Genomic DNA, 6,062 nt, shown 5'->3' on the forward strand with positions numbered 1-6,062 from the left:
AAGTATTTAATAATAACTTTATAGCCTCATATTCACGTATTTTTTTAACCAAAAATCATTAAAGCATCAACTTTGTACTTGGAGTTTTTGCTGCTTTAAGTCTAGGACACCCACGTTGGGCAGTAAGAAAAGAGAAGAAAGCCATGCTCAAGAAGGTTTTAAGATAAAGCTGGGGAATTACAGCTACAAAGCCCTAATATCTTAGCTCCGGACTCAGCCTTCTAGACTCTCTGATGCTAGAGCCGAGACTCTGGAAATGACAACTTTTGTTTGTCAGCTGAATGATTCCTGTTTTGTTCTACCAAGAGCATCAGGGAAAGACTGAAAGGCAGGAAGTCACTAGGACTTATTCCTTCTTGTTTTCTTGCTGTTTCTTTCGACGTGACCCAGAAACGGCTCTCACCTCTGCTACGGCAGCTGATTCCAGGCCCCCCACCCCAGCTCCTTTCAGCACTCCCCCAAATACTCTCACTGCATCCCTGTGGAAGTATCAGCACCTTCCAGGCAGTGTCCTCTCCCTTGGAAGGGAGAGTTTCAGCTCCACAATTTTCCTCCAAGCTTCTAGGTTCCAGTCGCTTCAACGCTCCTTCCTTGCTCCCTAGCCCTTGAAGCGAGTGGCTTCTTCCTGCCGTGTTCCCTTGTTTGCCTTTAAGTCCTCCAATAACTGTTTAACTGACTCCTGGTATTAAATTCCCTCCATTAAAACAACTGATGCCGTCTTGTTTTTATGACTGGGACATCATTGATGGAAGAAGCCAGACGTGAGGAACGTTTAGGCGAAGAGTTGAGGAGTCAATACTGACCCTGGACCACTGAGTGCCAGTAAGTAGGGTTTGGGAACCACAGCTATTGGAGCAATCAGGCCTGCACTTTTTGTTTTTAGTTGTACATGTGCATGTTGGTAATTAAACAGAATACTCTGAACTGAAGATAGATACGAGGGAATTAAGAAGAAAGAGATGAAAAGCTAAACACATTATTTCAAACCATGATCATGCTCCTTTCAGGTGATTCTAAATAATTTGTGTTATGATGATGATGCTTTTTATAATTAATGAATTATCATGAACAACATTGTATCAGATACTTTTGCTGTATAACAAATGACCCCGAAACTTACAGCATACATAACTGTCTATTTTGTTCATGATTCTGTGAATTGACCATTTCTGCTGGACTTAGCTGTAAGATTCTTCTGGTTTGGGTGAGACTCACTCAAACATTTGCAATTGGCCTCCTGCTAGGTAAGTGGCTCTACTTTAGCAGTCAGCCAGGGAAAAGGGGACAACTGGGCCACACACTTGCTATCATCCAATAGTCCAGCTTGACCTTTTTCACTGGTAGCATAGCAGAGATCTAAGAGAGAAAAAGGAAGCTGTGAGATCACTTAAGAACTGGACTCAGAATTGACAGCATCCTATCTGCTTCATTGCCTTGGCTAAAGCAAGTGACAAAGTGAGAGCAAACCACAAAGTGAGCCCAGGTTCACAGTAAGGAGAAGTAGTCTCTGTCTCTCTCTCTCTCTCTCTCTCTCTCTCTCTCTCTCTCTCTGTGTGTGTGTGTGTGTGTGTGTGTGTGTGTGTGTGTGTACTTTTAGTTTCAGGAGGTACACATGCATGCCATAATATGAACACATTGATTGTCATTGTGTCGTGGTGAGGATTGGGTCTCGGGTGGCCCATTCCCAAAATAACAAACATGGTGCCCCATAGGTAGTTTCTGAACCCTGATCCCCCTCCCCACCTCCCCCTTATTGGCATTTGTGACCATTTAGCTCCCAAATATGAGTGAGAACATGCGGTGTTTGGTGTTCTGTTTCTGAGACTCTTCTTAGTGGGTGGAACTTCAAAGTCACATTGCAGGAGTTTGAGAGGTAGCGGTGGAGAATTGTGGCCAGTTTTGCAATCTACTGCAGATATTTATATAATCAAATCCAACTTCGAATTAACTTAGTTGTAAGTTTCCATCATTTATTACAGCTATTCACCTACTCATAACAACATATTTTAAAAGAATTTGCTTTAAACAGCACTTTCTTCTATATTCCAATATCCAGCAACCTAGAAATCAGCCCTGTGTAAAAGGCTACTGCTAAAATTATTTATTGGAATGCTACTCTTTTGCTCTTAGAAATACAAGGACACCAACAGTGGCCAGATCAGGTTAAGTAATAACAAGCAGAGGTGCATTCTCCTGAGAAACCAGATGCTCTGATTTGCAACTCTAGACAGGGAGAGTTTGAGTACTGGTTCTACAGATAGTCAGGTTAGTTCTTTAATATGCTTGAAAAGGTTATCAAGGTCCCTTCAGCAGGAATTAGGGTAAAATCCTTCAGATTCAAAATTCCAAAGGCTAGCGTGATATTTAATTGAAAGACGAATTTTCTTTATGTCATTATCTTATGTTAATTATAGCAGCATTCCTCTCTGCGTCATCACCTCCACACCCACAAGAGAAGAAAAACCAATTTGTACCCCAGCACAAAATCTGCAGAGCATGAGTAAGCTCCTGGGTATCCCCAGATCAGAGCAGATGTCGCATTTGTCAACTGTCTGCCTGACTCCAGTCTTTAATCATGCTTTGTTTCAGCAATTTAGTTTTTAAAAAATTTCTCAATGCGAATTCCTATGGGTGAATCTAGGCCTGATTGGACAGGCCTGCCATTCCACCACTCTGTTTTGACCCTAATAACCCATCCACATGTTTATGTAACCTACCTGGCCCCTGTTTGGGAGTTTTCTGTAGCCATCTTTCCTTTAATACCTAAATAGAACCGTGTGAGACTGCTTTTGATATGCTAGGGGAAGTACCTTCCTGTTCCCTTCAGAGTCTCTCATTACTCTAGGCTACATTTCATAGGGTAAATCAATTATATCAAAGTACAATGTCAGTAGTTATTGTTTCTGCAGCTCCCCCACCCATTCCTCATAGGAGGGAGTTTCTGAGCCCAAGTAATTGGCCAGGGCGCCTCTTCTCCCCCGTCTCCTGGCATTTCTTTTCTCTGTGCCCTACTGCCACTGTTGGACTCTTCCCACTTCATCTCCTGATACTACATTTCAGGAATCTTAATATACAAAGCAATTTCGCTCTTTGTTGATTCGACTCTTTAATTCACTTTATTTTCCCAACAAATAGTGATTGTCTTCATACGTCTTTTTCACCCTTTCCCACCCCTATAGTTGTCTGAATGACATAAAATGTACTTAATACAATTCCTTGAATTAAACTCACAGGATAAAACCTGTGTCACCACCTAACCCAATGGATGATCAAGGACATATTTCTAGCTGGTGTAAATGTCAAATAGCATGAAGAATTCAAGGATCCATAGGGATAAGAGACTCAGAACTCCTTTATATTAACTGTCAGTCTCCAGACAGGGCAAGCATGATTCATTATAGATGGCTGGTCATTGTCTTGCTAAGCTATGGAGTGGCCATGAGCCCTTTGAGCTATGGCCAGACCATGTTTTCTTAAGCTTTGGTCCCCTCACCTACCTTGGGGAAGTGAATCTCCACTTTCTCTCTCTCTAATTTATTTTCTAAATAAACTATGTTTTCTAATCTAAAAAAACAAAAAATAATAAATAAACAAAGACGGCTGGGGTCTAGACCAGAAAGGGGACACAGCAAATATGTTCAGGAACATTATTCTTTTGCTGTGATCCTGCTCGAGCTTTTCTGTGGCGCTTTCCTTTCTAACCTCACTTTTTTGTTCCAGAGTTCTCCAACTAATAGTTGACCTCCTGCTGTGGCTATTTTTGGGGACACACACCTGCCCATTTCTGTCTTTTGGTATACACTGTTCAAAGGTATCACTTTTCCTCTCATTTACAATCAATCTCTCCCTTTTTTAATGCCCTCCTCTAGCTCTTAGGAATATCTTTTCCCTTTCCATTTCCCCTTTTTCTCCCCCCAGGGTCCTCCTATACCTCTTTCATGCTACACTATTTGTTATCAAAAAGGCCTTTCCTTTGCTTTGAAAGGAAAGACTGGTTCTTATCTGCAGTACATCTGTGTGAAAGAAAGGAAGGAAAGACTAGACGAAAAGAGCCAGTTTCAGCTGGGCGCAGTGGCTCAGCCTGTAATCCCATCACTTTGGGAAGTTGAGGTGAGAGGATTGCCTGAGCCTGCAGGTTCGAGACCAGCCTGGGCAACTTGGCAAGACCTCATCTCTGTAATACATCAAAACTTAACCGAGAGTGGTAGTGTGCGCCTGTAGTTCCGACTACTTGAAAGGCTGAGGTAGGTGGATCGCCAGAGCCCAGCAGATTGATGCTGGAGTGACCGTAAGTGCACTCCATCCTGGGCGGCAGAGTGAGATTCCAATTCAAAAAAAAAAAAGAACCAGTTTCAGCAACTTCTCACATTCCTGGAAATTCCCTCACCATCCAAGTTCTATCGAGGTGCTGCCTTATTTTTTGGTAAATAATAAAATAAATAGTTAACACACATGGAGTGCTTCACACTGCCAGGTACTCATTTGATTTGGTTTATGGAGTATTCGATATGGTCCAGATATTTTATTTAATTCCTATAACAGCCCCATTTGGGGATCAGTAGTCTTGTTATCCTGATTTTTAACTGGGGATTGCAAACAGATCAAATAACAAGCGAATAAGTGCATGTGTTCGCTTTTTTCCCCTGTTCACTCCTCCCACCCCCTGCTTCTCATACCCTCTCTTCTTTTCTACACACAGACACTCACACACAAAGTGATTTTAATATCCATTCACTTTCATGGGAGTTGCTTGCAGATACCAAGTTTCAGTGAGGTTATCAGGGAGGGAGGAAGCCACCTTGGCTAAAATAACGCTGTGCAGTAGAACAGGAAATAAGATGTCACGGCAAACTAAGCATCTTCACTTTCACTGCATATGAAGGAGCCGCCTAACGGTAGACTCCAGCTGGCCAGAAGTTGCCAAAGCCTCTGGCAGGAGCCACGTATGGGTGAACTTTACCCACCTGTTCATCTGAACCCCAGAGTGACCTGACATACAGGGCGAGGATGCCAGGCTTCCTCTCTCCGTCATTCCTGGGCCTCTCTCTATGCTCCAGTCAAGTTATATATTTGTCCAGAAAGTGAAGATGTTTAGTTTGCCATGTCATCTTATTTTCTGTTTCACTGCACAAGGCTATTTTCACCAGGGCAACCGAGCTCTCTGATAAACTTTGAGAACATTTGAGCCAGCTTGACAGTGAAAAGACTCAGTGCACTCCGAGTTTCATATATTTACTTATTTCACTTTATTTTATGTTTAGTATGACTGAATAACCAGTTCAATAATAAAAAAAAAAGGTGGAGTGGGAAACCAGTGTGGATTGTATAATAAAGCAACCCTGGTCACCGCAGGCGCAGACAGCTCCAATATTCCTTTCAAAGAGCAGATTCTTAACCCAGATGGATCAGGCGTGATGGGCAGTCGATATTTCTCCCCAGTTCACATTATGGGTCTGAATAGGAACAAGCAACCTCTTCAGATAGGCAGGAGGCACGTGCCTCCAATGACCATTTTCACCGGGCAATGCAGAAGCCATAGGAAAAGATCTCCGGAAAGGCCCTGACCTGACTGGCACAAGAGCAGAGGTGTTGATATCTGCAACCAGCCTCCTTTCTCATGCCTGAGCCCAGGAGCTAGCATCATCTCCAGGGAGGTACCGAGAACCCGAGCAAGCCCACTTCACCGCTCGGTGTCTGTGTTTTCACCACCCGTGTGGGTGGTCCCTCTTGTCTCCCACGTTCCTTTCTAATTTTCAGAGAGCTTCTTTTTTTCCCCTTCCTCTTTTATTTAGGAGACCTTGGACTTGAATTCTGTTTTTCTCCCCATTTTGCAGTCTGGGAATTGGGTAAGGTAGAATCAAGAACCCTGATCACTGGAAGAGACTTGAGAAGTCATTGGGCATAGACTCCCCCCGATGGAATGATCTCTTCTTCTTGAATACGTGTGGTGATAATTATCTCAGTTCCTTATATTTCAGCCTATGAAACTATGGAATCCTCCTTTGCAGAATTTTTCCTTGGGTGATTTTATTTGAATTTTCTTTGTCTTAAACATTCCTTCT

The sequence above is a fragment of the Carlito syrichta genome, unplaced genomic scaffold (assembly GCF_000164805.1).
Source record: "Carlito syrichta isolate Samal-C Ts95f unplaced genomic scaffold, Tarsius_syrichta-2.0.1 Scaffold301965, whole genome shotgun sequence".
NCBI lineage: Eukaryota > Metazoa > Chordata > Mammalia > Primates > Tarsiidae > Carlito > Carlito syrichta.